Source organism: Argopecten irradians, chromosome 6, assembly GCF_041381155.1.
Source record: "Argopecten irradians isolate NY chromosome 6, Ai_NY, whole genome shotgun sequence".
In the NCBI taxonomy this organism is placed as follows: Eukaryota; Metazoa; Mollusca; class Bivalvia; order Pectinida; family Pectinidae; genus Argopecten; species Argopecten irradians.
This window is the reverse complement of record NC_091139.1, coordinates 28,797,116-28,808,590: the sequence shown is the minus strand read 5'-3', so window position 1 is coordinate 28,808,590 and position 11,475 is coordinate 28,797,116.

Here is an 11,475-nt window from a genome sequence, read left to right as displayed (position 1 = left end):
AAAAATATCTCATTTTTCTACTCATATAAAACGTTTAATATATCCTACCAAATTTTACTTGCATAAATTTGTTTCTTTTATTTTAAGGATTAAAATAAAGATAAACACACAAAAACTCTATACCAGAAATACCAAAAGCAATCATGGTTTAGTTTTAAAATTATCAAATAGCCAAACTAGATATTTATACAATCATACAATAGTGATCGATAACTATTATATTATATTGGTATTATATAATTTTTCTATCTATATGTACCAGGGATTACTAACACCCGTATTCGTTTAGTGAGGTTGGCGAAAAATGTGTGGGGTTTTACAGGTGTATCACTGAAACGGTTTCAGGTAGCATTGTGTTGACACCAGTGCCTCTAGCCTACCACCTGGAGTCGAGGACACGTCCACGCGAATTAAATTCTTGTTAACATGCTTCTTTCATACTATTTCATCAAAGAGAATGTAAATACATCAGAGGCTTTTATTTCTTTGTTTTCAACAGAAATACTCACAGGTGATTTCTAACTAATAAACCTATATACAGCAGGTACATTATTAAAAATAGTGATTAAAATAGAATGAAAATAAATGTAGAAGCAGAATATTATTGTGTTAGATCAAAATACTTACCAGGAATAATAATTATTGCGTTCAAACATGCAAATAAAATGAATTTCACTAAAACAAAAAAAGTATTGACACGTTACTTATTCAGATATCATTGTCATTCTCCTACGCTGTGAAACGCAGGAATATCTATGTAATATCACTATGATGAATGTAAATATCTTTTTAAAACTAGCTATCATAAACGAATCCAGTCACTTGTAATTATACAGTATGTATCATCTAATTAGACATTGAAGATTGCTCAGAAGCAATTATGAAGTTATCTAAAACATTTCTTTATTTGGTGAAACGAAACATGAAATTTTCATAATTATGATACCAGATGTATGCATATAGGTACATTTTGAAATTCAACATTTGAAAAACATTTTGTATGCTGAAATTTTATTCTTAATAGTTTCATTCACTAGCATTATTCAATATCATAAAAAATCTATGTTTCAACAAAAATTTATATAATTATATCTTCTAAATATCAAACATTGTATTAAATAAGTGTAATAAATTAAAATAATTTTAAGAGAAAAATGAGTTTAAATAATTCGACTGATTTTGGTATACCTTTGCACATGTGTAATTATTCTCTTTGATGTTTTGAGATGTCTTTATTTATGGAATGATTGCCAATTAAGTTGCTTGCATTGACTAAAGAAAAAAACTCAAGCATCTTCATTGAGAAATGAAGTGATAGTTGTTGACTAGTTTCATTGATTGGGAGCAAAGTGAAAATATACATATGTAAGTCTGGAAACTTGTTTTAAATCCCATTGTATCTATCAGATACATATTAAAATATTATTAAATCAAAATTTGATGTTTAACAAAGCATTACGTCAGTTTCATTCTTTGAATACTTTTGATTATTATTAATTTTGATTATAATGCATACCTACATTTGTAAGTGCACGAATGAATCTATCTGGTGGATTAATATGCCGCTTGATTAATATATCTTCAGATGACAATATTATGATTAACTTTCTAGATTTCTGACTAATCACAATGTACTGCAAGTTTAATTGTGTGTGGGAGAATATATTATAAGAGGGACACGGTGACAAGTGAATCACTGAGGTAGTGGGAGAGGGCGAATATCACGCCCCCGATCTCGTCAACATTAAATTGCACCATCAATTCCAGGCCCCGATGTCTGTCAGCTTGAATATACACATGGCATTGCAAAGTTAACAACATATACTTTTAGCGTCTTCACGAATGCCCTTTAGAATTATAACAACAAGAAAAGTGCGAAGCTCACACATAAAAACGCCACAAATGTATCTGTAAAATAATTTCTACATCATAAACAAAAGATATATATAAATAATGCTTATTTTACAAGGTCAATAATTAAAGAAAAAATATGATTTTGCACGGATTGTTCTGGATACAAAGGAAATTGTTTCAATAAAGATAAGCGTCCTCTGTATATCGATGCCACCTAATCTAGGTTAATAGGTCATATCTAGGTCAAATTACAATGTCAAACTATTCCAGAATTATTCTAAAGAGAGCAAAGAGTAAAGGTATTTTTTTCTTTAGAAAATACATATAATATAACGTTTTATTTGTGATCATTTTATTATCAAATCTTTCAATACACGTGGAATATCTCAACGGTACATCTAGAAAATCGTTGGTGAACACCTTCTTATACATTTCAGTAGTCAATGTCTTTTTACCGACGACGTCCTTTCATCAAAACATCCTAGTATACATGTAGATACAGACTGCTACAGTAAAACATGCATCAAAAAAAAAAGATTAAGAGTATGTTTCTTTCTGAAATTATGCCATTAAAAGAAATTGTTTCTTATACGAAGTATAATCACTTATAATTTGTATTGACTGTTGATTTCTTTCTCATTTGAGTGATAACTTCAGGGGGAGGGGGTGAATTTGGTGAGGTTATTTGACAGGTTCCGTCAATGGAATAGAGGGCGCCTGCACCGCGATTACGCCTGGTCACATTTACGTTCAATTTGTATAGTTTTCATGCTTGTATTTCCCTGTTGATAGGGCAATCGAAGGTTTAATAATACCGAATTTTATAAGTGTGACTCCACATCGGAACATGCTCTTTTCAAATGTGATATTTTATCATAGCATCAATTTTACTATTGGTGACATTAAAGCTCCTCAGAGGTTCTGTGAAGTCATGACCTTGAAATGCAACTTAAGATATAGATAAAGGATGCCCTTTATTTACAAAGTCCCTTTACATGATAAAAATACGATGTTCTAATATAGAAGTTTTCCATGAGAAGTCAATCACGTTGAGCCCCAGTTAATGTTTAGCGGCAAGTATTATCATAGCTAGTCCTGCTTCCATGCACTTCCACAACGGTTAACATACAAGCTCATTATCCATACTAAAACATCCTTGAAAAACACACACTTTCTAAAACTGTTTCTTCCGCCGGTAAACCATGTTTTGACGCTACTTAACCTACAGACAGATAAACAGTAGATTTAGACTTGTTACTAAATCCTTTTGTATTGGCGAGTTGCTACCGTAAATAATTTGTAAATTTAGACAAATAGTGTATAGGATTTAAACAATTTACTTTGATTTCGTCTACAACATGGGCAAAAACTCGTTAACTTTGATAGAATTTCCCGTGAAACAGTTCAACAAACGAGAGTGACAGTGACTCAGCCAAGATGGATTCAATGTTGAGAGCAATTTTTCGTACAGAAACGCCACGTAATCAGGATGACGTCACGTAAAGGTATCAGTCACATCAGAGTCTTTTGACGTTAGGTACCACGGAGTGTCATTATATATGCCTATACTACAACTAACATGACAAACACACAAATAAAGGTAGGATTCAGACCCAGGAATACTAAACAAATACACAATATAAGAATGCAACGTGTAGTGTAGTCCGCTAAACCTGCCTATATTATTAGGCTTTTTTTTTAATTTTTTTTTTTTTGCCTAATATATAGTCAGCTCGCGGTACCTCTTAAAAATGTGAAATCGTAGGCCAGATTTGGCCTACGCTACGTCAGCGGCATATTTCTAATATATCGTCCATGCAATGCCGGGAAAACGTACACATACCTTTATATTGGGATCTTATGTACTCCTTTGCCCCCATGTTACATCCCATTTATGAAATTAAACAACTGTGTACAATGAAATACTTCCGAGACCCTTCTATTTCACACATTTGTAATGGCCGCCGTATACACATTTAGTAGAGCAAACGGTAGGCCAATCAACTTCGCTTCCGGTTTTATTTTTAAAAAACCACGTGTAATTGAAAGATAAACAAAATGCTAGCCAGTTAGAGTTTTTAAAGTAAAATCATGGTCGACATACACGACATGTTGTCAAATATTCAAATTGAACACGACTATTGCTGGTACCGCATAACTTTCGCGATATTCACGTTGCATATACATGTAGCATATACACGGTAGAATTTTGTTTATCTTTCAACTACACGTGGATATTTAAAAATAAAACCGGAAGCGAAGTTGATTGGCTGCCGTTTGCTCTACTAAATGTGTATACGGCGGCCATTACAAATGTGTGAAATAGAAGGGTCTCGGAAGTATTTCATTGTACACAGTTGTTTAATTTCATAAATGTGATGTAACATGGGGGCAAAGGAGTACATAAGATCCCAATATAAAGGTATGTGTACGTTTTCCCGGCATTGCATGGACGATATATTAGAAATATGCCGCTGACGTAGCGTAGGCCAAATCTGGCCTACGATTTCACATTTTTAAGAGGTACCGCGAGCTGACTATATATTAGGCAAAAAAAAATTAAAAAAAAAAAAAAGCCTAATAATATAGGCAATATAAGAATGCAGCATTTATCATAGCAATTTGAAAGCAATATGGATTCGAACTACATGTACCACGTGACATCAATAGAACACACGAGTCGTTAAACAATATGATATGGGTTTTTTGTTTTATCTTTCTATAAAACACATAACCGAGTATTTGCATGTGTGTGTTTCATTTTACTTCAACATTCAAACGTATTTTGCACATTTGTAAAAAACAAATTATATCTTGCAATGACAAGTGCATAATACAGATTGCAGTTAGGCTTGATAAGATTTATAACAATATGAGTTATGTATGTACTTTGATTCACACAATTAGACGGTTAGAACATCAAGGTTTTGAGATTCTAAAATTAGTGTTTCTAAAATTAGTACCAGCCACCTTCCGGTGATTGTTCCGGTGATTGTGATGTCACAATCACCATAAGATGGGACAACGGTACTTGTACTCTACATCGTTTGGTGCCTCGAAACCGACGTATCATACGATTATACAAAAGTGTCTCTATTAATTTCTTTTCAAATGTTTTAAAATAATTCCTCTTTTAATATTTTTGTTTACAAACAATTTTGCAAACTGTTATTTTTCTTATTATCATTTCTTCGCTAAAACTTTTCAGATATCCCATACGGCAGGTACATACAATATAGTCTATTTTGCGCATACAATAATATGAACAAATTACTCGATCACTAACTGAATTAAGTCTACGCCAATTCTTTATATGCCTTGTAATTCCGTTGTTATCCTACTGTCCCCGTTGAGCATATATTAGTACGCTTTTTATTCTGAACCATCTGGACCAATTTAGTTCTCAAGGCCGTCCATGCAAACCTTCCTTTTTACCGATATCCTTTAGACTCTTTTAGTATCATATTCATCATTTTAGTTTTTATTTTGCTGTACTATATTATACTCGTTTAGCGCTAAGGTACAATACATGTTGGCTTCTCATACCAACGTTTACAGTTTCCGTTTAACGTACATTAAAAATCAACACCATGTCAAAAGACAGTAATACTCGCCATTATAATTACAGTGGAATCATTGAATCATTTGTATCGTGACCATAAATCCATAGAACATCTATCTTGTGCCTTCAACTATGTACTTGTGAGTATCGTAAATTGAAATTGTTCATGTCAAATATAAAACATATGGGTCGTAGATAACATGAAATTAATCAAATTTGTTGATAAGTGAAACAGCTTCTGATAAACGGTACTGAAACCGAAGTCATCGCGAAAACAGAAATTCTGATATGAAAAAGATTTTTTTTTCATGGCTAACAAATTATACATGTGTATTTTCTTATTTAATAGCTCTATAGCCAAAATCATTTTTGGGCAAATTTCAATCCTATATCAACATTTTTCACGTTATTATGCAAACTGTTTTTATCATTCAGCTGATTTTATGATGTTGATTTCAGTAGCTGTTTATTCTTTTTGGTGGTGAAGCTAACTAGACTCGGCGAAGAATGGGCTAGACAGAGAAACCCCTCTCTGAGCAGCAAGTTATGCCTACATCTGTACAACGTGAATTGTCCGAGAAGATCACGATTTTACCGCGCTCAGTATAAATCGTGCGTGCGTGCGAACGTGTAAACCGGCGCATCAAGGGCACAACCTACGTCATTATCGAATACGACCCTTTCTTTGATACCGGTCAATTAATGTCTTGCACATTGCTATATTTTGGCAATGAACCAAAGCTATCATTTGTCCGAATGAAATTCTCATTCAAAAAATCTGTCAATAGTGTATGAAAAATGCAACCACAAGTTAGAAATGAAACTTAAGCAATATGTCAATTTTAATAGTATCACTCTTGAAAATAAATTCCCCACTATAATCTTCTACTCTGAAAGATACCCTTATTACATTTTGGCAATGATTCAAAACTATCATTTGTCCGAAAGAAACTATCATTCAATATATCTGTCAATAAATGATGAAAACCAGACATCCATAAAAAAAGTAATGATTCTTATGCAATATGTCAATATGAAAATCGTCGTTCTTGAATAAAAACTTTACTGGTAAGATTACGTGGGTAGATAGTGAATGTGGGATAGGATAATTATTAATCCCTTTGATCTGTTGTGTTGGCGACAGAAAATCAAAACTAAGGAATTATTTTACACATATCTTTATCTAACTAGACACCAAATGGTTGTACAGGTGAAGATATGGACCTTTAAACTCCTGTCGTACGACTGCCCCAACCCAGGTTTGGCCGTGACGCACATCCGTTTGAAGGATTGCACGTTAATTCACTACCCGTTCTATTTTCCAATAATCGCCGTTAAATTCCTGTATGAAGATGCTCCATGTTAAAATCTAAGGAGCACTCGTTTTGTATATAATGTACACGTGACGCGTTCGTGATTTTCGGTATTTCGTTACTAGGTATTGATAATTAGGTGACTGAGTTTTAATCGACTTTAACGTGGCTCTCACTGGTTGCTTATATAGCGTTAATTGTCAAATCTAATTAATCTCCGGTAATGCGCATCAAATGTACTTTATCTGTAATCGTATTTGCAGTTCATTAAAAACAACGCATGCACGTATAATTGACAAAAGTATTGAGCAGTCATTGTGTCAGTAACAGCCATATAAACAAACACCTGGTTGGCAAACAAAGCTATTGAATTATTTATGCGGGTTAGTGCTAGTAATCACATTCCTTCATATGCATCGATAAAACATCAACAGATCGGGCATGGAAACCGCATACACAAGTGCTGATGCTTCGAAAACATCCATGTAACTAGAAAACAATCACGTTACTAGAAAACACTGATAAATACAAATCAGGGGAAATTCCAAATATGATGGCCTTGCAGTCTTATCAGCACATCATAAAAAGCAATATCTGGTGTTGTCCAGAATTTAGTACTTGTCTTAATGACGTCAAACTTACCCTGGAAAGGTATCATTTATAACAAGCTAGGAATTTCTTTGAAGCTCAAGGTCGGAGGTTGAAGTGGGGGTGTTTGTTCAGGACTACAGACGAGGACTCTCTAGCAATCGATTTTATCATAACAGTTTAAACAATTTGCCACAGGAACTCCTAAACATCCTATATGTCTAGTAGCTTTATCGCCCGTAAATATTTCAATAAAATACATGATAGAAGTCTGTGACACTGTCGGCACGTCGTGCATTGTTTACACAGTCTGACAGGTGATCAATTCGTTGCTATTATTTCGGCGGGGGTGGTAAATATTGATATCGACGTATCTAAGTGATTTTAATACTTGTACCCTTCAAACTTGGACGGCGGGGTGCAAAATTTACCTGGATATCGCATGCCTGGGAAGGAATCTTAGCCATTGTTCATATCAATATAGTAAATATTATAGTAAAATAATGTATGAATGAACTTATAATGTCCGCGAAGTATTTTATGTTTTGTCTTATAGTCAAATGAACTAAATAAAATCCTAGTAGAAAAAAACAACAACTTAATGTTGTGATTTTTTTTCTGAATAAACTGCTTTTAACGTTGATAGCTCAAATCTAATAAAATTCGTTTTAAATGGTTATAATACATAATCTCATTTTAAAGCAAAAAACTACACGATAAGTATTTGCTGTTGAGACGTAAGAATTGTAAGGATACACACTTTATCAATTAAACTAATAAAACTATTGAACATGTTTTGCTGATGTTAAGTGAAAATTTAAATGAATAAGAATTTAAAGCACAAGACGTTATAACATAGTATCTGCAAAGTTTGGTATATTTTCATTTTTCATTTTCAATATGTGATCTAAAAATACATTTTGTTGAGCCTTAAAATCACTTATAATATATTAGTATGCCATATTTCCTGAAATTTTGTATCCGAATGAATAACCGCTTGGTTATGCTATAAAATATGTATATATTTCAGGTAATTAACAAAATTGATTTTCATTCAAAATATAACACGCAGTTGTTTCGAGCTGCGTCAGATACGTTATAAGGAGAGAATTCATATAGGCTACGCCCGTTGTTCAATAATTTTTCAAATGATATTTTGAAATAAAATTTGTTGAAGTTGAAATACGTTATTGCTTTATTTATCAAGTGTTTTCAGTAATTTACTCTGTAACCTGATTTCTGTCCATCTTCATCAATGACACAGTGTTCTTATAGACTGTACACTTTATCATTGTCTAGTTATGTCCGACGAGAAAGGTAATCATAATTAATCACACCTGGTGATCTGGCATAGAGAGTAACATAGAGATCTCTTACAGACAAATAAAAATATTCTTAATAACATCTGGCGATTTATAGCCATTATAAAATAACACAGGTCATTTTGTTTGGAAAATCAGGTAATTACATTACAGAACCATGATCACAGGCGAATATTTAAATAAAAAGTACGTTTTTGCAATATTAAAACAAAAACTACAAAGGCGATCTGTAAACAATAGAACAATTGGCATTGTCTTTGTAGTTAATGATGCGGATCTTATTTAGAACATTGATTAATTCATCATCGTGGTATCGTTATAAAATTTGACCCTGGTAGCTCGAGTGACCGGCACCTTAAAGATGTGATTGTCCCAGCAAATCTCAGCCCCGGGCATGCTAAGGAATGCTGTAGTAGGGACAGTATTTACTTACCCTAGATTGTCTAACCTAGGACAAACAAGAAACTTGTATTGACTGACCGTGATCGAGGGATACGGGGTCGAGTTATTAATAGGTATTCAGATGACACAGTTTCTACCTGGGTTTCGTAAACAAAAAGTTTCCCTGCTGGATAACATGTACTATAATAATTTCAAACTTCTGTATCTTTATAACGTTACTTATATATTTATATTTCAATATCTATAATCAAACTGTACACATCGATTATTTTCTATCTTTTTTCCTTAAAAGGTTGTTCAAGTAAGCATTTCTAATATTATTCCTTTACTATGATACTTAGAACATTCTTATACATTCGCTTTTTCTCTTTAATATATGAATTGCATTAACACTTGTTTCTGGTATTATGTGGTAATCTAAATAAACGGATTTGTGCTTTGCACTTATTGACGAATACTATTTCAAATATTGAAACTATTCAATAAGAGCACAAAAAACGAAAAAATAACAACAATAAGAACGAAAACAAACAAAATGACTTTATTGAATATTTTCATTTGATGGAAAATAGCAGTTAAAGCCAAATGTTTCATTTCATATCAAATAACATCATATCTTAGTAACACCTTCATGGAATTATCGGATAAATGAGCATCACATTGCAAACGCTGCTAATTAGCACTCGGGGTCATTTTTCATGTTTTATTTACACTACATAAGCAGACTCCCAGAGGACAAAACAAGAACCTAAACATGCTGTCCATTGGGACAGGTCGCGTTAACGTTCCTACCAAAGGCTAGATTTATATAAGGCTAACAACATAAAGAACATGGCGCCCTCGGGCAGTACCTGTTAGAGCAGTAGCGACTAATTGGCCCATGTTGGTTATGGATTTATACTGACAAATCCTGTACTGATTTACTGCATTTGATATTAAATTGCAGCAAATATTTGTTTGTCGGTGCATATCGTATTCATAAGAAACTGAAACAAACAAAAATGAAAGATTTCTTTTAATTACTATTATTCAAAATAGGTGCTGCTCGTTTTGAAACTAAGATTAAGCTATAAAAACGTAGAAAAAGGTTACTGTTCGTCTTAAAAATAAGAGCGAGTAACAAAACAAAAAGCATAAACCACAAACTATCAAAAACTAAAATGAGTCATTAATTTGAATTTAATTATAATACGAAACATAAATTTACAACGACATAGGCTTATTTCAAATCTATCCATTCATTAATTATACACTTAGCCTAATTAAGTAATGATTGATGGAATGAATTTGTATCAATGATATTGCACGCGTAAGAATATGTTTCATTCATAGGTTACTCACCTTTGATGGCAAAAACAGCTGAAGGATTGAGTAACACATATAAGAATTAGGTTATGCAGAGTAATATTAATATTAATTCGAAATTTAAAAAACCTGAAGGATTAAAGCAGGAAAGAGGTTCTATGTAACTTTGACGAATAAAAGATAAAAAAATATACCTCCGATTAAGTATCTGCAAGTTAATGTTAATATGAAAGCATGGATTGATTTATATAAAACAATGGAAAAAATGAAACTCGATGTCATGTCTCTTTCAGAAACATAGGTAGTTTATATTCATGTTAAAATGTCAAAACAACACTAAGAAAACAAAATATCAAACGACGCCGTATGAAAATTTCAAAATATACGTGAATGATCTAGGATGTTCAATATCTAAATATCCTTCATAATGTCTTGGAGGGGGAATTATGAACTAAATAAATTAAGAATTCCCTTTAATTATGTCATTTTGAAATGTCTTTAGAAATAGAAGGAAGTATATCCATGGAGGAAATGATGTAGCACTGAATAACACCACGAAGGTTATGAAGTTCACATTCGAAACCAGTTTAACTACATTTAACTGTTTAATATGGAGTAATTTGTAGTAATTTCAATCAATTTCAGTACTATTCCCAAGTGATATTTATTGATATAACAACAACAACAAAAAACGATGAAAATGATATTGATAAAATATTGAAATTTGGTAGTAGTTAGACTCATAGAAATAGAAAATATAGAGATATGATATTAAGCGAGCAAAAATAAGAAATAATTTAATGATTGTGAGTTCCTTTACTAATTTATGATAATAAGGTTGACCTTTATCAGAACCGCAAACGATTAAGACGTGTTTAAATTTGTTTGTTAATTTAATGTTGTCTTAAATTACTTTTAGTCTTTATTTCATAAATTCGCCGTCTTTATTTGCAAAATAATTTATTATTCTGTTATCATAACCTATTAATATAATATAAAGCATTCTAATGCAGATGCTACGTAATAATATACGAGTCCACTGATGATATAACAGTAGACTAGGAAAAACTACAGCGGATGGTAAGTGATGTAAACGTGTAACTAATCATGCCCGTATCGCCTGATGCGT